This window comes from Perognathus longimembris, chromosome 13 (assembly GCF_023159225.1).
Source record: "Perognathus longimembris pacificus isolate PPM17 chromosome 13, ASM2315922v1, whole genome shotgun sequence".
NCBI lineage: Eukaryota > Metazoa > Chordata > Mammalia > Rodentia > Heteromyidae > Perognathus > Perognathus longimembris.
Window position 1 is genome coordinate 8,847,752 of NC_063173.1, and position 23,338 is coordinate 8,871,089.

Consider the following 23,338-nt stretch of genomic DNA (forward strand, 5'->3'; position numbering starts at 1 on the left):
GGAGCTTGAAGGGAGAAAGGGAGGAGCTGGCATCTTCACAGAGGAACGTCTGGTGGACAGATCTACAGGAAGCCAGCACCAAGGAGGAGAAGCAGCCCCTGACAGAGATTTCACCAGAGGAAGGAACAGAGGACCACCTGGCCTTTCTGTTCTCCACACCCTGTGATGGCTCTCGGGTCACCCCCAGACCACCCCAGAGGGAAGGCGACTGACAGGAGAGCTGAGCAATGCATCATGGAGCCCCTGGCGTGCAGACTCCTCAGGGGGGAAAGCGTGGCTTTTCTTCAAGAGCCCAGACCTCACATGACTTCATTTAATTCATGTGTAATTACTTCTTCAAGTAGAAAGTAGTGTTATTCCATTTTTCTGGTGAGGAGACTGGGGGGGTTAGAAAGGTTTGAAACAAGTTGCTTCTCTACTCATAAAGCTGTTTTGTTATTCTACCTAGTCTTAATGTTCCCCAGTGAACCACTCGCTTCCCTCTGCTCTCCCCACTCCCTGACAGGAGAGCTAAGTATGCTATATGTTAGCCAGATCTCTCTTTAAAGTAGATAAGATGGTTTTAATTTTTTGAAAACCACAATTAATGGGAAGCACATTCGTTGCAAAGAGCCAACAACTAAATAGAATGAGCCGAAGGCCTGGCAGAGCTTGGTGGCCAGGCTGCTTTGCAGAATGAGCAAGGGACCTCTGGGGACGGAGCCATGGCTTGGCAGGATGGACAGAACACCGCCAGTGTTGGCTATGTGTCTGGCTAAGGCTTTCTGAGGGCCTGTGAAGTCATGAGAGCATTTCTGCCGGTGTTGGGGCCAATAACGTTGCTCTGAAGTTCCCAGAGCTGTGTCAGTGACCAAGAATGGAGAGAGTGGATATGCCAGGTCCCTGCCAAGAGCCTCTTCCTCCCCAAAGGTTTCTCTGACTCCCAAAGTCAGATCATTTTCTGTGCTCTCACAGGGTTGTGCTATATTCATGATAGCCCTCATATACACTACTAAAAGTTCTGTTTGCTCATTTACCTGCCTCAGCTCCATTGGAACAAGGCCCTGTATGTTCCTTCTATTTGTACATCATAGATGGTCTATGGGATGGAAATTTGAGGAATGAGTGAGGGCCTAGATTGGAAAATAGGGGGGGAGAGGAGGGTGTGTGCACGCACATGCGCATGCACACACACACACACACACACACACACGCAAGTATTAGGGTTTGAACTCAGGGCCTACGTGCTGTCCCTCAGCTATTTTGCTCAAGGCTAGTTCTCTACCACTTGAACCATGGCTCCATTTCTGGATTTTTGCTGGTTTATTGGAGAGAAGAGTCTCTCAGATTTGCCTGTCTAAGATGACTTCAAATCTCAATCCTCAGTTCTCAACCTCTTGAGTAAATTGGATTACAGTGTGAGCCACTGACATCCAGCCAGGAACCCAGGTATTCTTAAAAGAACAGTATAAGAGGAAAACGTGCAGTCAGGTATCTATAATTGGATTCCAGTATTCCTCTCACAATGTGCGTAATATTAAATAATCACTTGAAGTTTGGGCTTCAGTTTTCTACTCTATGTAAGTGGGATTCATATTCCCTTCCTTAAAGGCTTACTGTAACTATTGAAAGAAACAGTATTGCTCAATGACTATTATATCTACTATCCCATGTTATTTTGAAAGAGTGCCAAATCCTAACCACTAGACCACCAAGGAATGTGTATTCCTTTAAACTTTGAAAAAAAAAATCAACCTAAAATGTTCTTGAATTACCATCAAAATTAAACATTGGGATAGATAAAATCATGATTATGTAGTAAGGTGATAATATAAATGGAGTCAATTTGGGAAATAGAAATTATATAGGGGTAATTCTAGATGAAAAGGATTTAATGAAGGGGATTAGGGAAAACCAAAATTGGTGAAAGATCAGCAAGAATGGCTATTGAGGGCCAAGGGCAGCCTTCAGTCCCCCATAGCTGGAAGGCTAGATCCCTGACAGGGTCCATGTCAGAAAGCTGCTGCCACCTCCACTATTGTGTTAGCACAGCTGCCTTGGGCCTTCAGTCTGTAATTTTGAGTGGCCAAATCTAGTGTCCAAAACCAGCATAACCAGTGTAGTTTCTAGAAGTCCAGGAACAGTTTTTTTTAATTAAATTTTATTGACAAGGTGTTGTGCAAAGTGGGTACAGTTACACAATAAGGAAGTGAATGTCACATTTCCTGTGATATCTTACACCCTCATTTTTCTTTCCCTTCCCTAGATCAGGTAGGCACATATACAATATCTAGTGTACCAAAATCATATACAGTAACCACGTAGGGTATGCTGCAGGAAATTTATCTGGATCCAGGAACCGTTTTTAAAGAGCATCTGATCAGGGTCTCATGAAACTGAACTGAAGATGTTGAACAGAGCTGTACCTCAAGCTGTGTCACCAGTGGGGATGGATCTGCTTCCAAGTTCACGGGGTTGCTGGAAGCATTCAGCATCTCGGAGGCTGACACAGTGGGGGGATCTGTGTCTTGCTGGTTATTATCCAGAAACCACCTCAACTCTTTGCCACATTCTACTTGCTGCACAAGTCTACTTGCTCCTTCAAAGACAACAAAAAAAAGAGAGCACATGCTTGTAAGATGGATGTTACAGTCACATACAGCAAAAAGCAAATAATCCCATCATCTTGATTTGAAGCAAAGCACTGGTCCCATCTACGACACAAGGCAGAGGAGGATTATGAAGAAGGTAGAATGAACATCGATAAAAAAACAATTGGAAATATCAACATTGTCTGCTCTTGCAGCCAATTTTATTAATATGATAAGGTAACATTTTTGGAACATGGTATAAGAATCAATGTTGCAAAATGGTTAAGAACATGGACTTGTAGGTATACCTTCCTGGGTTCAATTCTGATTTTCTCTTTTAAATCTTCATTTATAATATAATATGCCCTACACTATAAACTGTCTGACATAAAATCAGCACTTAGTGAAGGCTACTTATCATTATTGCTATGGGACAAGCAAATTCTAAAGTGTTTTATGATCCATTATCTTACTTTCTCCTCATGAAGTAGTCTTAGAAGTATCTATTGTTAGCTTCTTTATTTACAAGGTAGGAATTCAGTCTCAGGAAGGTAATGTAAGTTCACATACATTAGCAAAGTTGGTCATTGATAAAGTTCTTTTGGTCATTAGTTTAAATTGCCTCTTCTTTCCCTTCTAATTCTCTTGTAAATGGCCATAGTTACTCTTGTTCATCATATTAAGATGGATAATAATAACTCCTTAAAATTATGTACAAATTTATGTTTATAAAATGCTTACTTTCTCACTTGAAACTTCCAATAAAATGATGCAATATGTACTAGAGTATTAATTGTGCTATAGAACAAAAGAAAACAAACTGGATGTGTGGAATTCATAAAGTATGTTAGAAACTGTGGCACATGTGTATTAACACAGGAAGAAATAAAAGGACCAAGAGATATCTAATATTCATGAGGCACCTGTGTACCAAATGTAAATGACATATGAATATGCATGAGATCTATGAGTCACTATGTAGTCCAGATATACTCGTTATGCAATCAATGTTCACGAGCCCTTATTTTAACCATAAATTGATGATACCTTCTGGTTCTGTGTTCTCGGTACAGGAAGCACAAAAGAAACTCAGAGTTACCCAGCAGGTAAACTGGCAAGCTACAGATGTTGTCCAGGTACAGCCATCTCGATTACTTTCAAATACAGCAAACGTGAGTTCTTGGCCAGGACACTTTTTATTTATGGGCCCCTTCACTTGTATCTCAGCTTTGGCCTCATAACCAAACCATTATTGGGAAAGGCTGACCTGGCAGACAAGACATATGAACACCTCGTTCTTGCACTCCGTTAATATGGGCCTTCCTCCTTCATCCCGTCCTATTCCAGAGTATTAATACATCCAGGTCTCCCCACTTCTTGATATTCTTTTCCCTGATTTTAGAATCCCTATAATTGAACATTTTAATTTGGTTAGTGAACCTTTCTGTCCCATAACCTCTGCTAGGAGGTAACAGCTAGTGTGCTAGTGACTTTGCAAACTGACATTAGCAGTAGAGTAAAGAAAGGAGGTAGGGTAGGACTAAATCTCCTAACATATGATCAAAGTAAGAAATATAAACTGTAGGTGACTTATTTAAGGTCATACACCTAATAAGTGGATTCATTGGAGATTTCTCCTACACTAAGCCTAGTTCTTTATATTTTTTTCTAAACAAGATTTGCATGTCAAACCATATGAGAAACCATTACCAAAGCTTATTGGGTCTGAGACACGTTGCTCTGAGTAGTCCCATTCTGGCAGAACAAGCCATCCCTCTAGCAGGGATTAACTTTGACGGAGCCATGCCCCCTTGGCATGCCAAGTTGGGCCCAGCTTTGTTTCAGATGACATTCACCCTTCATCTGCTTATCAATTCCACAAACACGGGCTCCTTATGGACAAGGCCTCAACCAACAGACTGTTGAATCTCTCGTGCTGTTAGGAAATAAGGGCAGAAAAGGGGGCTGCTAGAGCTGGAAAGGACTCAGTTGTCTTCACATTCTCCCCAGTGCTGGATTCACTGCCAGACAACATCAGCCTCAGAGATTTGGCCAGTGTGTTTGCTCTGGCTCTGTTAGTTGTTGACTTTTGGATCAACTCTACGTTGGCTTGGGTATGAAAGTTGCTTTTCCTAAATTAATATTTAACTTGAATAAGCACTTTTTTGTCCTTTCCATTCTTTTCCTCCCTACCTTTGAAATCATGTACAAATAAATGTTGTTGGCCAGAAGGCTTCTCAAGCTGTAGCTAAGATCTTTTGAGAGAGAGAAAGCTCTCTAATCAGAGCAGGGCTGAGACTTCATTCCATCTGTGTCAATTCACCTGTTCTTCTGGTTAACATTGAAGTGGGGATACTGGGTCTGACTGGGGCCATCTTGGCCATCTGGTGGGTAGGTAATCAAGTTTAACTGGCGCCATCTTATCTTCATGGTGGAGGAAAGTGAAGTCCCACCTCCCAGGTGATGGGCACGCCTGAATTCCTAGAGGCAGGGGCGGGGACTTGGATGATAGGTTACTGGACTTGGCAGCCCTGTGCCTTGAATGGGGGGTGACTCTTGAGTTTCCTGTGACTAAATGGGAACATGTCTGCAAAGCCCTGACATATATCTGGAGTGTGTCCTCCAAGTTCTCTGTTCATACAGCAGACTTTGCTTCTCTTGAAGAGATGAAGAAATTCTTTCATCCCTCAATCACAGACAGCAGCCTTTATCAGCATCTATCCCAACATCAACACCAGTGAAATGAATTGAGAACTCTTCAGTCTAAGAGTCTGAATATGGAATCTCCTAACCCTGTGTTGTAAACCCTTGTGTAAACACACAAAGTCAAAACTCAGGACTTTGGAAGAACGCTAGCATCTTGACTTAGAAGAAGTGGAAAAACTAAATTGAGCCTCAGTTGTGTCCCCTGTAGAATGGGACTGTATTATTTACCCTTAGAGATGGTCCTCATAAAAGAATGACCTCCTTGTTGCAAGAGATAGCCCTTAATGAACTTATCCTCTTATTTGGTAGGTCCATTTTGTCTTTCACGTTCTGGAATTAGAAAAAGCAAAAAATGGAAGAATTTTTGTTGACTACCTCTGGAACTTTGTGTAAGGAGACAACATCTTAGGACAGCAATATCCATGTAGCCATCTTCTTCTTGGGAGACAACCTGAGGAGCGCCATCCACATGCGGGAGATGGCATGGGGAAAGGCAGAAAGACCCTGTGCCTTGAGGGCATTGCTATGCTGCTGAGACAACCAATTCTCTTACTCTTCCTTACATCCACGCTTCTTGGCAATGGACATATTTTACCCTAGCCCCTAAATCTCTTTCTATTGGTGTTCTGTTTTGAAACCCAAAATACTCCAATTATGATTTTCCACACTTCATGTATTAATAAAATTCAGGACCAGAAAGTTAGTTGGACCTATGAGAAGAAATGACAAGTTTATAGAAAGCCTCATAGTTCCCAGTGTTTCTTGCAATCCTGGAGTCCTAAGACCATTCCTGTGAAGCCAAACTGCCATAGGTGTGTGTGTGTGTGTGTGTGTGTGTGTGTGTGTGGGTGTGTGTGTGTGTACGTGTATGTGTGTGTGTCCTGGGGCTTGAACTCAGGGACTGGGCATTGTCCTTGAGCTCTTTTACTCAAGGCTAGTGTTCTGCAACTTGAGAAACAGCGTCATTTCTGGCTTTCTGGGAGTTAATCGGAGATAAGTGTCTCATGAACTTTCCTACCTGGAATGGCTGTGAAGTATGCACATCAGATCTTAGCCTCCTGAGTAGCTAGAATTACAGGCATGAGTCAGTGATGCCTGGCTATAGATGTTGTAAAGGAAGACACAGACACAAAAGGAGCGTTGAGATACAAATGAAGAATGATTCAGAGACATCCCAAATGGACCGATGATGGAGGGCTCACAGGGATGTGGGACATGACAGCAGATGCCCAAACAGGCATAGACAGTCAGAGATCGAACATACTCCCCACCCCCACTTAACACGTGAAAGGAAAGATGGGTATGCCCAACTAAACTGGGATTAGCTTTTTACTACCACATAGGATTATAGCTCACAATACACACTGCATTCAGTTGCAGAAAGGAGAGCTGTATGTAGGTTACCTGAGTCCATTGTATATGCACAAGTAATCACCCTTCACGTGAATACAAAATCCAAACCAGAGCCAATCCCAAACCATTACCCTATAGTAAATCGGGGCTGGCTATATAAGCCATGCAGCAATTAGTGCACAGAGTGAGGATATAATCGTCTGGGCTCCAGGCTCCACTGATTCCGCCATGTGCCAAGGAGAGAAGGGTACAACGTGAAACCCCCATTCCTTGCTGCGGTGATTGCCCCTGTGTATGTCTTGGAGCCCACAGCTCCTGTAGGCCCTGACCATGGGGGTAAGTAGCCAGCCCTGAGCAGCACCCTGAAAGAAAACCTGGCCTATGGCATCAATTTTCTGGCTGCCCTTGTGTGGACAGTTCCTAAGCTGTTTTCTCCAACTGGACATGTGGAGTTCTCAGTTTGGACAAGGAGAAAGTCATGCAGCCCAGTGATCTCCAGCTATCCTCACGCATGAAGGTGCAGGCACCCTGGGAGACCCTTCAGGGAGAACTACAAGGGGCCTTTGCTCTGTGCTCTGGGCCCCAGCCGGCATGGCCTCGCTAAGCAGGAGCCAGTTCCAGCAAGCTGCCAACAGGTATGGCTGCTCCAGGATACAGATCCATCTTTAGCTCTGTCTCCTCAGCAGGCTCCGCGCAGTTCTGCCTCAGGTTTTCTCAAAACTATTTTTTCTCCAGTCCCCAGGAAGCCACACGTGCATTGCAGAGTCTTCTCTTTAGCTGTACCACAACTGCACACAGAATGGTAACATCTGGGAAACAGTGCTCAACCCAGCTCCTTTCAGCACAACACAGTTGGTTTCTCTCAGTCTGTTTGTGGCAGGCCTCTTTCACAGGGGTGGCTGGGTCCAGATCTTAGTGACTGTCGCTGGGTTGCATTCCTTGCTTCCCCTTCCCCCGAGGTTGATGGGAAGTCTTTCCTGTCAGCATTTCTTCCATCCTTCCTAGTGACTATAATTCAGTTGATTTCACTGAAAAAGATGACTGTGTTGCACTCCAGCACCACAGTGGAGAAGGCAGGTGAAGTGAGGCGACCGGGCCCCATTCATCCTCCTGAGACCTTCCAGAAGTCAGCCTAGAAACGAGTTCCATTTATTGCTTGGTCGCAGTTCCATACAGTGCCGAGACAAACCACTTTGGATGCCTTCCAAGAATATAATTTGTTGAGACCAATCAAATGTCTTATTAAAATTTTCATATGTCTCCTGTTACCCATGAATATTTCTAAACGATGCTTTCCAAATACTCTTCACTCTTTCATGGTGCATCCGTCATTTAGATCCTCTCCTCCTCGCCATGTGATCGCATACTGTGTTGCTGTCTGCACACAAATAAAGGCCTGTGTATCTCACTGATCTTACGGGCTGATTGTTCTTTCCTTGGAGAGGAATAGGGACATGTGCTCGAGGCTTAGGTGATTTCAGCCAACAACCCAAAGAAACTAGATCCTTCTCCAGAAGTTCCAGCGTGGAATGGAACCCTTCTGGTACATGGATCAGTCTGGAGCAGACCCACTTCTGTCCTGGAGAAGCAAGGAGATCAGGTTGTGTTGTTTTCGTTGATCATTCATGGTCCTCTGCTGTGGCAGAAATAGAAAACTGTAACACTGCACCCTCATGTGGGGTAGGACTTGCCAGTCATACCTACCTGTCGAATATTCCCCAGCGCAACTGCATTCGTTTTCTAGTTTTCCAAGGGCATCTTTCTTAGGCAGCTACCCTCAAGACCTTATTCAAAGCCATTGAGATCTTCCATCGTCTGGATCTTTCTACTAGGTTCAATCAGCCTTGAGCCTCCAGAGGACAATCATACACCCCTTGGCTCTTAAGCCTCTGCTTTCTGATGGAACCACTCCGTACCTGTCATCTTCCCACTCCATAGAGACTGCCACACACAACTGCGTGCAGTTGCTTGGAAGGGAACAAACAGCAAAGACTCATTGAGGTTTTCTCTGTCAGGCCCCGTGTGCAGGAATTATTTTACTCAACTCTTATATGAATCCTATGGGGTAGACAAAATGAATTTTTTGAATAGGTGCCTCCATGAAAGAAACTTCCCCAGTGTCCAGCGATCTCTAATAGGGAAAGCTAGGATGTGATCCCAGGTGAAATCAAGTCTTCCTGACACTACATTTGTTATTCTTTCCAGTGTGTTATGGTATTGCTCATAAATACCACCTTTCCTTCATGGCTTTGGTCACTATACGGCACGCACATAGCTCTTTAGAGTACTCTCAGAAACCCTTTGAGGAAGGTTTTATTATCCTAATTTTAAAGTTCACACAGTCCCTCAGGGACACAATTAGGATCTGAGCTCAGGATTTCTGACTGTAAAAACACTCAAGTGTTCTTTCCACCACACCTCAGCTAGTTCCAATCAATGCTGGCAAATTACATGTTGTATAACGTTGGTCTTACATGCTCTCCCTCACTCCTTTCTAGAATTACAAGTCAATATTTCTAGCATCTCTTAGTCAGATTTCAACTATTCCTCAGTCTTGATTATACATGCCACACCTCTCCATGCTGGGTCAGATACAAATTACACTGGTGCCACAACAGATTACACCCCAGCCAGGGAAAGATATACAACAACTGGCCACCACCAATGCCAACACAGATAGGTCCACTCAAGTTCCCTTTTGGTTTAGGATCATCTAATTTTTTTATCAATATTGTTTTTAAACTTGTAGTAAAATATACATCACATAAAACTAGTCATTTTGAAGTGTGCCTGTCAGTAGTGTAGTATTAAGTGCTCTCATGCTTGTACAAGACCACCACTATACATTTTCAGAGCCCTATTTTCCCCCAGTCAGAGACCCCACACCCACTAAATAACCACTGTCTTTTTCCCTTTATTCCATACCTAACAACCACCATTCCCCTTTCTGTCCCTCAATTTGACTCTAGGTATCTCACAATGTACTTTTGTGACTAGCTTATTTTCATTATCTTCAAGGTTCATCCATGCTTAGTTAGCATGTATGAGAATTTCCTTCTAAGGTGAATATAAAGCCTTGTATACATTAATTACATTTATCCAATCACCTGTCAGTGGACACTTGGGCAGTCTCTGCCGTGTGTGTATGTGTGTGTGTGTGTGTGTGTGTGTGTGTGTGTGTGTGTGTGTGTGTTAGTACTGGGGCTTGAACTCAGGGCTGGGTGCTGTACCTTAGCTTTCTCACTCAAGGCTAGCCCTCTACCTCTTGAGCCACAGCTATACTTCCAAATTTTGGCTGGTTAATTGGATATAAGAGTCTTGTGGACTTTCCTGCCAGGGACGGCTCTGAACCAGGATCCTCAGATTCCCACCTCCTGAGAAGACAGGATTACAGGCATGAGCCACCAGTGCCTAGGAGCTTCTGCTTTTAGACTATCGTGAATAATGCTGCTGTGAGCACTGGTGGACAAATATCTCTTTGAATCAGTGATTTCATTTCTTTTGGATAGATCCTTAGAGTTTCTAAGTCTATGTTTAATTTGTTTTTGGTGCTACCATACTGTTTTCAATAGTAGCTACACTATTTTTACATCCCCTCTGTAGTGCACAAGCATTCTGATTTACCAACAGACGCTTTTTGTTTTTCTGATAATGGTCATCCTGATAAGTGAATTTTGATGTTGACTTGTATCTCTACTGACTAGTAATATTGATCACCTTTTCGTGTATTTTCTAGCCATTTGCACTCCTCTTTGAAGAAAAGTCTATTCAGAAAAGTCCAAATTTTACTCATAGTTTGTTTTACATTGTTCTACTTGTCAATGTCATTTTAAGTAAACATTTATTTGCCTTCTCTTTTTCTGTACCAGTACCAAGGCTTGAACTCAGGGCCTGGACATTGTCCCTTAGCTTTTTCACGTAAGGCTGGTGCTTTACCACTTGAACCACAGCTCTACTTCCAGCTTTTTTATGGTTATTTGGAGCTACGAGTATTACAGACTTTCCTGCATTTTGGCTCTGGACTGTAATCCTCAGATCTCAGACTTCTAGATAGCATCCATTACAGATACGAGCCACCAGTACCTAGTAATTTACTTTTTATCATCAAAACTAACACATCAACTAACTAAAAAAAACAAAACCCTCACAGTTACATTTAATGCTACCATCCAGAACACCAGAGGAAGATTTTTAAATTAAATGTTCCTAGAATTAGCTCCAGGATTATATACCCAGTACTTTAAAAATAAATACACTAAATGCATAAGAATGTTTGTTTCACTTACTTAGGAACCTGGTCTCTTAAAAGTAATTTCTTTTGTTTTTGTTTGATGTATTTTCTTTTCTTTTTAAAAGAAAAGTCTTACTGCATTGTACTTGTTATGTTTTTTTCTTAAAGGCAGCAGGATTAATCGTTAACCTTCATAGTCATTTCAATAATTTTATTGCCACACAAAGCAGAATGGACATCCCTCATTAGAAGCCCTATTAAAACAAGTCTTCCTCCAAACGAATCCATTGATAGCTACCCATTGCTTATAAGTTTCTGAATTTTGTCCTTGAGATCTGTCTTCGTCTTTCTCTACCTCATACAAGTTAATGCAATGCCCAACCTAATACCCTGGCAACACACTTGTGGCTCTGCTGACTCTGTACTGTTCTTATTTGCTAAGGGCTCCCCCACCTGTTTTCAACCCAAGTTAGTAGCATTTTCATTGCCTCCTAATTCTTTTTTTTTTCCTCCTTTTATTTTTTTTTTTTTTTGCCAGGGGTTTGGACTTAGGGCCTGAGCACTGTCCCTGGCTTCTTTTTGCTCAAGGCTAGCACTCTGCCACTTGAGCCACAGCGCCACTTACAGCTTTTTCTCTTTATGTGGTGCTGAGGAATCAAACCCAGGGCTTCATGCATGCTAGGCAAGCACTCTACCACTAAGCCACATTCCCAGCCCACCTCCCAATTCTTTTTTTATTATTATTTTTTTTATTGTCAAACTGATGTACAGAGAGGTTACAGTTTCATACGTTAGGCACTGGATACATTTCTTGTACTGTTTGTTACCTCCTCCCTCATTCCCCCCTCCCCCTCCCCCTTTGCCTTTTCCCCCACGAGTTGTTCAGTTGATTTACACCAAACAGTTTTGCAAGTATTGCTTTTGTAGTCGTTTGTCTTTTTACCCTGTGTCTCTCGATTTTGGATTCCCTTTAAGTTTCCTAGTTCTAATACCAGTATACACGGTTTCCAATATACTCAGCTAAGATGCAGGGATAGTGCAGGTACAACCACAGGAAGGGGATAAAAGAGGGTCATCAATAATAGAAGCTACGGTTTCACATAGCATGTTGAAAGTAATTACAACAGTGATATAACAGTCGTTTCCACAACATAGAGTTCATTTCACTTAGCATCATCTTATGTGTTCATAAGGGTATAGCTATTGGGCTCTTGTGATCCTCTGCTGTGACTAGCCTAAACCTGTGCTAATTATTCCCTATGAGGGAGACCATAGAGTCCATGTTTCTTTGGGTCTGGCTCACTTCACTTAGTATAATTTTTTCCAAGTCCTTCCATTTCCTTACAAATGGGGCAATGTCATTCTTTCTGATAGAGGCATAAAATTCCATTGTGTATATGTACCACATTTTCCTGATCCATTCGTCTACTGAGGGGCATCTGGGTTGGTTCCATATTCTAGCTAGACTTTGGGATCCTTGGAAAAGAAGGAAATAGTTACTGGTGCAATTATATCGTACATTACTTAGGCATTATTTCTTCATCTATAGAGTTAGTCTTAATGCATCATTTTCTGGTTTGGTTATAGATAACAAGCGTTTTCTCAAGGCCTTCCACCTTGTGCTATTGACTGCATCGTTTTTCATAATTTCAGGATGCTCTGACTTATATTTTCTCATGTTTTTCCTTTTCATAAAGTAAGATCATTACAGTTTTTTATGCTAACTTCTCAAGTACCATCTTGATTTAATTACTTGAAAAGTGAAACATTTGATCAAACTTTATTTGTAGAAGATGTTTCTAATTGCTTAGTCACAATAAAATCTATTGAATAAGCCAATTAATACTTACTGATGATCCAGTTTGGTGAATTACAAAGCACTTGCTAAAGTATTCCCTGACTATTATATACTTAATAATATATATCATATGCTAGTCATAAGTATAAAACACTGGTTTCTGAATGTTTGCTATGTTCCAGGCATTGTTCTAAACCCTTGAGAAAGATTAATTTATTCATTATAACAAATTTGAGATGACTCATTTATCTTTAGCTTATAGACAAGGGAGCTTGGATACAAAAATATTAAATACCTTGTGCAGGGTCACGCAGCTAGAAAGGCACACAATCACAGTTACTACCCAGGCCATCTAAATAAACATCATATTATGGATTGGTTTACAGGACATATCAAAGACTACCTTGTTCTTTCTTCTTTATTGTCAAAGTGAAGTACAGAGGGGTTACAGTTTTGTATGTAAGTACATTTCTTATCCAGCTTGTTACCTGGTCCCTCATTTCCCCACCTCCGCCCTCCCCATTTCCCTCTCCCCCCCCATGAGTTTGTACAGTTGGTTTACACCATGTGGTTTTATAAGTATTGCTGTTGCATTGATTGGTCTTTTTGTCCTTTGTCTCTTGATTTTGGTACTCCCTTTCCCTTCCCTATGTATATATACACATATATACAATATGCAGGGTACTAAAATCAGTTACAGTGATATCAGGGGTAAAACCACAGAAAGGGAATATGAGGGGGAAAAAAGAGTACCGTTTCACAAGGCATGTTGAAAATAACTACAACAATGATATACCACTTGTTTCCATAACTTGAAGTTCATTTCACTTAGCATCATCTTATGTGTTCATATGGACATAGCTATTGAGCTATTGTGATCTTCTGCTAGGACTATCCTAGACATATATTAATTATTACCAATGAGGGAAACCATAGAGTCCGTGTTTCTTTGGGTCTGGGTCACTTCACTTAGTATGATTTTTTTCCAGGTCCTTCCATTTCCTTACAAATGGGGCAGTGTCATTCTTTCTGATAGAGGCATAGAATTCCATTGTGCATATGTACCACATTTTCTTGATCCACTCATCAGCCGAGGGGCATCTGGGTTGGTTCCATATTTTAGCAATGTCAAATTGTGCTGTGATGCACATTGTTGTGCTGGTGGCTTTAGTGTGGTCTCACTTGTAATCTTTTGGGTAGATGCCCAAAAGTGGGGCTGCTGGGTGGTAGGGTAACTCTATGTTTAGCCGTTTGAGGAATCTCCATACTGCTTTCCAGAGTTGTCGGGGTTTTTAGCACATACACACACACACACACCCCATGCTCCCCTGACCTGCGGGAGAGATGGGGAAGGCACGCCCCGACTGGATGAGCCAAGAAAGGAAAGGGTCGACAGACCACCCACACCCAGCCCTCCCTCACCGGAGGACAATCAGATGCGTCTGGGAGACAAGTCAGCACAAGATCTCGTTTATTGAGGGGAGCACGTGTAACTTATAAGGCACAAGAGCCAATCATATCAAAAATCGGCAGGAAGGGGAGGGGGGTGCATAACCTATCTAGGGACTGTAAGGGGAGGCATGAGCTGTCCGTAAAGGTGGAAAAGCCAAGGACCAATCCTAGAGGAGGCCAGATTTTTCATCACAGCCCACAGAACCGCCTCTGGGTTCAGTGTCAGGCGCCATCTTAGCCACATGTGGCCCCAGGACTGAGAAACAGGCGGGGCCAGCTAGTTGACTTCCTCTTTCTGATCCAGGTGTGTCCCACACACAGTGGTTGAACAAGTTTACACTTCCACCAACAATGTAGTAGGGTTCCCTTTGGGCCACATCCCCTCCAGCAGTTGTTATTATTAGTTTTCCTGATAGCCATTCTAACCGGGGTGAGGTGGAATCTCAGTGCTGTTTTGATTTGCATTTCTTTTGTGGCTGGGATGTAGAGCACTTCTTGGTGGTCTCTTGGCCATTCTCATTTCTTCTTCAGAGAAGTCTCTTTTTAGGCCTCATAGACTATCTTTAAAAAGAAATGAATTTTCAAATAAGCAATAGAATGTGCTAAATTACTAAAAAAAAAAAAAAAAGATGTTTAACATTGATTCTATGGCTTCTGTTCTGATAGATACTATGGAGAAGAGAATTAGTAAACTGGTATTTACCTTTGAGAGAATTTAAATCTCACTAAGGAGACCTGAGATAAAGATTATTCAACCCAAGTAGAAGCAGAATTAGTATTTGAATAAAATATTTTTATACAATAGCTCATCTGTGATTAAATTATAAAATAGAGAAATAATTGTAGGCTGTATTTTGTCAAAAGCAACCCAGGGAATTTGTTAATTCAGAAAATGTTTCCTGAGCACCTGCTGTGCTTCATACACTGTTCTAAATTCTTTTTAATCTATGTCCACAACCTCTATGGAGCACTGCTATGGAGCACCAGCTAAGCATTCCCAGGAAGGTCATTTCCCAGTCCTTGAGCCAACTAATTCATACGTGTTCTCTTTCCTTAAACACCTACATCCATCCTCATCCTTCTCCCTCTCAGCTAAAAATTCTGACTACACTTTACTGAGAACGTGCATCTCCCTTCCTTTCTCTAGGTCCCCCCCCTAAAGTTTCAGCAACCTCCCATTACTATCATTGCTGGGACCAAGCCTTCAACACATGAGGCCATTCCAGATAAACATTACTACCAGCTCTCAGCAGACAAGAGGCAGCAGCACAAAGGCTGGGCCAAGGGTGTCCCTTGAGCTATTAGGATCCTGCTCTCTAGACTGATGCACCTGAAGATGGGTGCTCATGAGTAACTGGACAAAACAGTACAGGAAATAGCACAATGGGCGCATGACATTCTTGAGTAGTCCTAATTATTGTTGTGCCTATGCTAAGGCTTGAATTCAAGACCTAGGTGCTGTCCGAAAGCATTTTGCTCGAGGCTGGCACTCTACCACATAGCTATAGCTCCACTTCCAGGGTTGTTGTTGGTTTTTTTGGGGGGCGGGGGAGGGTGGTTAACTGGAGACAAGAGTCTCCCGGACTTTCCTGAATAGCTTCAACTTTGACCCTCAGATCTCAGCCTCCTGAGTAGCTAGGATTACAGTGTGAGCCACTGGCTAGGCACCCAGCTAATTGTCCCAATATTTATCTTTTGTATATTTCCCCTTAGTATGAAGACTCTCAAACATTATCAAGTATATTAAATATTTTTCTTAAGTTTTTAAACATAAATACTGAATCCATTAATGCATTCAATTTTTAAGAAACATTTTGGTAGAATGCAATGTATAACCAAAAATGCATATATCGTAATGAAATCATCATAGGCTGAGACTTCAAACACTACGTAGCTGTGTTATTAGTGCCTAGAACACCAAACAGAATATAAGAACTTTAGAGTCAATTTACACAAATAATCCTGATAATTCTCATACATGTCTCTAAAAACTACTGAGAAGCTCAACAGGAGAAATTGTAGTAGAATTCTAAAAGTGTGGAACACTGAGGAAAACAAGGACGAGAGACCTGGGGAGATTGCTCCTTGGCCATCAGTACACACACACGCCGCTCCTGGGACAGTGTTGGTGACCTTGGACTGACGTGGGGAGTGGAGAAGTCTAATGATCACCAGGTAGCCCTCTGGGTACAAGAGAGCAGAGCTTGAGTCTCAGCTCCAGAAGTGGGCTCTGAAGATTAAGAAGAAGCAGTCTTGTTATGAAACCAGCAAAACAAGCTGTCAGAGCAAATGCAGAGAGACCCTTGGCTCAGTCAGTGAGTCATATTTCCAAAGGAAGACAATTCCTCCTACAGGTGCCATCTAACCAGGCTAGACCAAAGCCTTCAGAGATCCAACTGTGTGTGCGTGCATGCGTGCGTGCGTGTATGTGTGTGTGTGTGTGTGTGTGTGTGTGTGTGTGTGTCTTTCTCTGTCTGTCTCTGTCTCCCATTTCCCTCTCCCTCCTTTTCTTCCTCCTTCACATATACCTCACCCAAGTCCTGCGTTGGAATGTTATTTCTTTCCCACACTCCAGTTAAGATCTTGCACTATGGGTCAGACTTTGATTCTTGAAATACCTGTGTTTTTCCTCTTATTTTTCTTTTATTCAAGATATTTTGATTCCTGATGTCCAAACTTCAGGTCAAAACTAGAAACTGTGAGCCTGGCCCTACCAAGGGTGGGGAACCTTTTTTCTGCCAAGGGCGCAATTGGATATTTATAACATCATTTGTAGGTCATATAAAATCATAAATGCAAATAGAAGCCTGCACCCTGAAGCGTCAGCGCCTGTCCTATCATATACCAAATGATTCCTTGGGCCTTCTATGACCTACCCCTACCTTATTCCCTACTCTTGCGTGAAAAATAAAAATAGTAGATGTTAGAAAAAGAAGACTGAGCTATCTTTGTTATCTTTAATCACCCATCAACAGAATCCCAAAACACCAATAAGTTTGGGCAGGGTGACTCATATATGTAATTCTAGCTACTCGGGAGTCTGATATCAGGATGACTGAAGTTCAAGGTCAACCTGGGAAACCTGGCCAACCTGCTTCAATAAACAAACAAAAATCTGGAAATAGTAACATGTGCCAGCCGTCCCAGCTCTGTGGGAGGTGCAGGTAAGATCACAGTCCAGGCTAGCTTCAGACAAAAACACAAGGACCCTACCTGAAAAATAAGTAACGTAAAATAGGCTGGGGGATGTGACTCAAGTGGTGGAACACCTGTCTAGCAAGTGGAAATCTGTTTACCCAAATCCAGTACCACCAAGCAAACACACAGAACACTATCACCCCGCTGTTACAAGCCCCATCCTCTCTGCATTAGAAGCCCTCCAGAGTCTCTCCTAGCAAGCAGAGACACAGGATCGGGAAAGGGATGAGTCCTTTGGGCACTGGACTTTGGATCTCTGGGTGTTTTTTTTTTAATTGTTAAATCACCACTAATACCCCCAACTTTTCATTTTTCCTTAGTGTTAAATATTCAATAAAGAATTAATTTTTTTATTGTTTACTGGGTTTGCCTCCTAAATTCTTTCCTTGGGATGTGTGTATGTGTCTCTGTGTGAAAAGAGTTGGAAGCACTTCGAAATAAATTTGGAAGGAGTTGGCTGGGGTGGATAAAAGTTTAACATTCTATCTGCATAACTCCTTGTTTCCTAGCTTCCCAGTAAGCAAGGTGGCAGTCTCCCTGTGGTCCAATGAAGAGCTCCGGCAGAATCATCTCCCAGAGAAGTTCCGAAAGGGAACACATTCTATCGTTCCCTGACTCCTTCACTCACCCAAGGAATTGTTACTGAATGCGTGCTATGTGCAGACAGTCTTGCCGCTCATTTGTCGCAAATCCAGCTACTATATTACAGCAAGCTTGTAGTCTTCCAGAAACTGTTGGTTATAAGACTGCTTATTGTCCTGGGACAACCAGCTCTGGCAAGAGCAGTGCATTCGATCTGCTTTTGCAAAGTCAAAGCTCAAGTGTTCCAACATTTTTGTCTCTTTGCATGTTTACGTTTACTTTTATTGATTGATTGATTGATTGATTGCCAGTACTGTGGCGTGAACTCAGGACCTTGTGATCTTGCTTGGCTTTTTCCATTCACCGCTGATGCTCTATTACTTGACCCATACCTCCACTTGCAGCTTTTGCTGGTTAATTAGAGATAAGAGTCTCTCAAATTTGTTTGCCTCAACTGGCTTTGAACCTAGATCTTCAGATCTCAGTCTCCCGAGTAGCTAGTATTACAGTCACAAGCCACCAGTGTTCTGCTTGCATTTATACCTTTGGCAATTTTCAGTTCTTTTTTTTTTTTTTGCCAGTCCTGGGCCTTGGACTCCGGGCCTGAGCACTGTCCCTGGCTTCTTTTTGCTCAAGGCTAGCACTCTGCCATTGAGCCACAGCGCCACTTCTGGCTGTTTTCCATATATGTGGTACTGGGGAATTGAACCCAGGGCTTCATGTATAAGAGGCAGGCTCTCTTGCCACTAGGCCATATTCCCAGCTCACCTTTAGCAATTTTCAAATAGACATTTTTCTCTAACATAAAAACAGACCCAAATTTAAAAATCTCATAATGAGATTCAATATCTTTCCTTAATGTAGTCCAAGTATATATTCTTACCTGTAAGGCAAACCAGTATGTAAAAATGGATCCACACCGTATCATCAAGAGCAAGAGATTCACTTTACAGACTGATTCCTTACCAAAGAAATGTTTGTGGTACTCTCTGAAATAGGTAAGCTCTCCTAGCATATTTACACCCCATCCCATATGAACTTAAATATGCATTTATACACCACATGCAAAGAGAAGATTGTTCAGGTCAGGTATATAGCTCTTGTTTTGTTGCTGTTTGTGAGGGGGTTGGAGGGGAAGGTGTTATGAATTATTTTTCTTTTGGGGCCAGTGCTGGGGCTTGAACACAGGACCTGAGGGCTATCCTTTAGTTCTGTTCACTAAAGGCTAGCACTCTACCACTTGAACCACAGCTCCACTTCTGACTTTTTTAATGATTAATTGGAGAAAAGAGTCTCATGGACTTTCTTGCCCATACTTGCTTCAAATCACAAGCCTTAGATCTCGGCTTCCTTAGTAGCTGAGATTACAAGCCACCAAAGCCCACCAATGGCTCCTGTTATTTTTTTTGAAAGAATACAAATGATATGTGGGCACCTGGTTGGCATTCAGTCCCCTCTCTAGGTCATTCTGAGGCAAAAGTTGCTCCAATACATAGCTAATAGTTCTTTTCCAGAGCTCTCAGACAACTCCTACCTCTTACCTTAAAAATCAGCAGTGATGTGCTCATTGTACTCGTCAGTCGGAATAGTGCCCTAAAATTGATCTTTGTTTTCTTTATTTCATGCATTCACTTGTGTGTCAGGTCCTCAAAGAAATTTGTCCTAGAAAATGGTTCATGAAGTAGAATAAGAACGCATCATTGTTTTGAATTAGTGTCTTGTGCTTAATAAGAATTCATCAAAATGAAACCTGATGTAAGTCATCAAGACCGCATCTCACAGTGGCTTAGAGTTAGACGACCACAGGAAATGGAAGACCAGAGACGGTCTGATCCCATCAGCAGGGTCCCCTCATCCATGGACAATGGGATCAGCCTCCAGGGGGCGTGCGGGAGTGATGAAAGGGCAATCCTTCCCTTGCAGAGCCAATCCTCAGGAAATACAAGCGAGTGACGGAGAGCTGCTGAAAGGGAAGGAAGCTGGCTCTGAAGACAACCTGAGGAGTCGTGAAGACCAGATCTTGATGACTTTATTTGAGCCCTGAGAGCTAAAAGTTCTGAGGCCAGAACTAATTCCAAGAATTCCTCCCCTCCTCCGTTGATTTTCTTTCTTTCTTTTTTATTTTTGGCCAGCGCAAGATTTTGAAATCAAGATTTTACACTCTTACGCAGCTTTATTGCTCATTGCTGGCACTCTTCCAGTTAGGTTATGTCTCCAGTATGGTGTTTTGCTGGTCAGCTGGAGATGGTGTCTCATGGACTTTTCTTCCGGGGATGGTTTCAAACCGTGATCCTCTAGGTCCCAACCTCCTGAGAAGTAAGGAGTGCAGATATGAGCCACTGGCACCTGAGCTCAGTTAGTTTCTAGACCAATTAGATTGACCCATTGATTCTCCCTCCAAAATATTTCCTATCCACCTGTCATCTTTAGCTCAGTTCGGTTCCCATTCTCAAAACGCTTGGGCTTGTAAAGCTCTTGTAAATTCTAAATTATTCTGTTGATGAAATCAAATATCACACATAAACGTAATTGAGAGTGTCTTATGGCCAACAGTTCTATTAATGATTTAAAAGGAGCAATACCATACATTAAATAGGGAGCTAAAGTTTGCAAAATGCTTGTCCAGACATTACCTCATTGCTGTTTCTCAACACTGCTTTTGAGACCAGTAGGCAGGTATCATCTGTCCGGTTTTGCCAATAAGCCAAAGGTAAGCTGTGAGGTGAGCTAGCAAGTTTCCATTGCCAAGTAGATATCAAAACCAGAATTAAACGCTAGAACTTCTCACCACACTCCCCCTAGACCTAAGCTCTTCCAACTCTTTTACAATACTTACTAACTTACTTACTTGGGCCAACCAAGGTTACTTCATCTCCTTGCCAGGAATTAGTTTTGCAAAGGGCTTATGACCATTGAATTCCCACCATTGCAATATGGGGAGAGACCTAAGGAGTGGTATAATTTTCTTGCTCCCAAGAGTGTATAAATAGAAGCTCCCTTTTTATTTCTCAGGAATAGAATTGTATAAAGTGTTGCTTGTTGTTTCTCCCTTCCTCTTTCAACAAGCCAACATACTAACCTTCTGTTGGACAGACCAACAGAAGCAAAGGTGGAGCCTTGAGTGCCCTTACCCGGAGTCACCCTGTCCTTGAACTTCCTCCTATGGAAGGTAGTTCATTTCCTCATTCCTGTAGAAGTCAATGTGCAGTGGGCTTTCTGATTACTTGAATGCATGGGAAACTATGATACACAGATGTGGAGTAACAGGTCCTGGGTTTCAATTCCCTACCTAACACTTCAAATTGCGATGTTACTGTCTGCATATGAGTTCCTACTGTTCATGGTTATTTGATCAAATACAAAAAAGGGCAAGAAGAATATGGCTCGTGGATAATTAAAAATGGCCATTGTTAGCTAGGTGGTGGTGGAACACAGCTGTAATCCTAGCTACTCAAGAGGCTGAGATCTGAGGATCATGGTTTGAAGCCAGGCTGGGCAGAACATTCATGAAATTCTTATCTCCATTTAACCAGCAAAAGCCCAAGCTGGAGGTATGGCTCAAGAGCCATACCTCCATGCGTGAATACTACCATGAGCCATACTACCATGAGTGAAAAAGCCAAGGAAAGGAAGAGAGATCCTGAGTTTAAGCTCCAGTACCAACACACACACACACACACACACACACACACACACACACACACACACACACACTAAAAAAGGCCATTGTTGTTAGAATGGACTCCAACACATCAATGCCCTATGTACTTTGAGAAAAGACACATGTTAGATCACAACTTAACACAAACCATCTTATTAGATCATTTATCCTTTCTTCTCTAGTCAGGCAGGCATTAGAATTAATATAAAGGTGACTTCCTGGATCAAGGATAGCCAGCCTCTGTGTGAACCTCGTTTCCCTGAAGCATGGAGATCATTGGGTAGGGCTGGGCAGAGGATGAAAGAGTTGGTAATAAAATTGTGGATTGGAGCTGGGGATGGGGGTTACTTACCAAGATTGGAATTTGCCTTGAAGTCAACAATCAAGTCTTCAAAGAATAGTCTTACAAATCAAAGGCTTGTCATTTATTTGTTTTTAATTTTCCTGCAGAAAGTTTTTTTAAAGAATGTTATAGTTTTATTTTATTGCCTTGTGTGTGCGAGAGGGGTGAGAGGGAGAAGGAAAGAAGGAAGGGAATGGAAGCGAAGAAAAGGGAAGGGAAGGGAAGGGAAGGAAGGAAGGAAGGAAGGAAGGAAGGAAGGAAGGAAGGAAGGAAGGAAGGAAGGAAGGAAGGAAGGAAGGAAAGGAAGGAAGGAAGGAAGGAAGGAAGGAAGGAAGGAAAGGAAGGAAAGGAAGGAAGGAGGATGGAAAGAAGGAAGGAAGGGCTGCTATCTTTTTCATTTCTTGCACTGAGCAAGTAGCTCAGATAACCTAACTTTCCCAATATGTTATTTAGAGTAGCTCCACTTATCCATGCGGGACATGTCCAAAACTTCTGTGAACACCTCAAGACTTGGTAGCAACCCCTCCCCCATATGTACTCTATTTTTTACACATGTACATTCCTATAATAAAGTTTAATTTATGAAATAGGCACAGTAAGGGACTAGCAATGATAATTAATATTCAAATAATACAATTGTATCCATATACTATGATGAAAGTTAGATGAACACAGTCTCTTGTTCTCTCTCAAAATATTTTATTGTACATTTACCTTTTCACTTAAAGGAAGGATATCTAAGTTACTAGCATAACTACTCTCTGCTCATGGACTTTTGCTTGTTTGGACCACTGTTGAGTAAATACAGTAAGTGTTACTTGAATGCAAACACTGTGATACCAGTACTAATAATGGAGATGACTAATAATAGAGATACTAATAATGGAGATGACTAACTAATAGGAAGGTAGCATATACAGTATGGGTACAGTAGACAAAGTGATGATTCACATCCTAGACAGGACAGAGTGGCACAGCACAAAATTTCACCACACTTCTCACAAATAACATGCAATTGAAAACTTATAAAGTGCTTATTTCTGGAGTTTATTTAATATTTAGGAGCATAATTGCCTATGAGTAAGTGAAGTCTCAGAAAGCAATACTAAGATAATGGGTCCTGTTCAAAACTATGAGATCATAGGGTAGGCAGTCTAGACTTTCTACTCATGAATTAGAGACAAGTAATATTCACTATAACAAAAACTATCAGTGAGTCAGGTCCATAATGCTAGCTACTTAGGAGGCTGAAATCTGAGGATTGAGGGTCAGAGACAAATCTGATTAGCCAGCAAATCTATGTCCAGTTAACCAGTAAAGAGCCAAAATTGGAAGTGACTCAAATAATAGAGCTTTAGCCTTGGGTGAGACAAACAAATGAGAGCTTGAGGTACTGATTCAAGACCCAGTATCAGCGTGCATGCGTGTGTGCGTGCACACGCGC

The 23,338-nt window shown here is 42.0% G+C and overlaps 1 long non-coding RNA gene across 1 annotated transcript; it reads right to left on the reverse strand.

Moving 5' to 3' along the window:
• Positions 1 to 14,644: 14,644 nt before the first annotated feature.
• On the reverse strand, positions 14,645 to 20,184 carry LOC125361801. Its single transcript, XR_007212993.1, has 3 exons — positions 19,432 to 20,184; positions 16,180 to 16,340; positions 14,645 to 14,671 (listed from the first exon to the last, which is right to left on the reverse strand). It is a non-coding gene; the product is annotated as an uncharacterized LOC125361801 (long non-coding RNA).
• Positions 20,185 to 23,338: the final 3,154 nt, after the last annotated feature.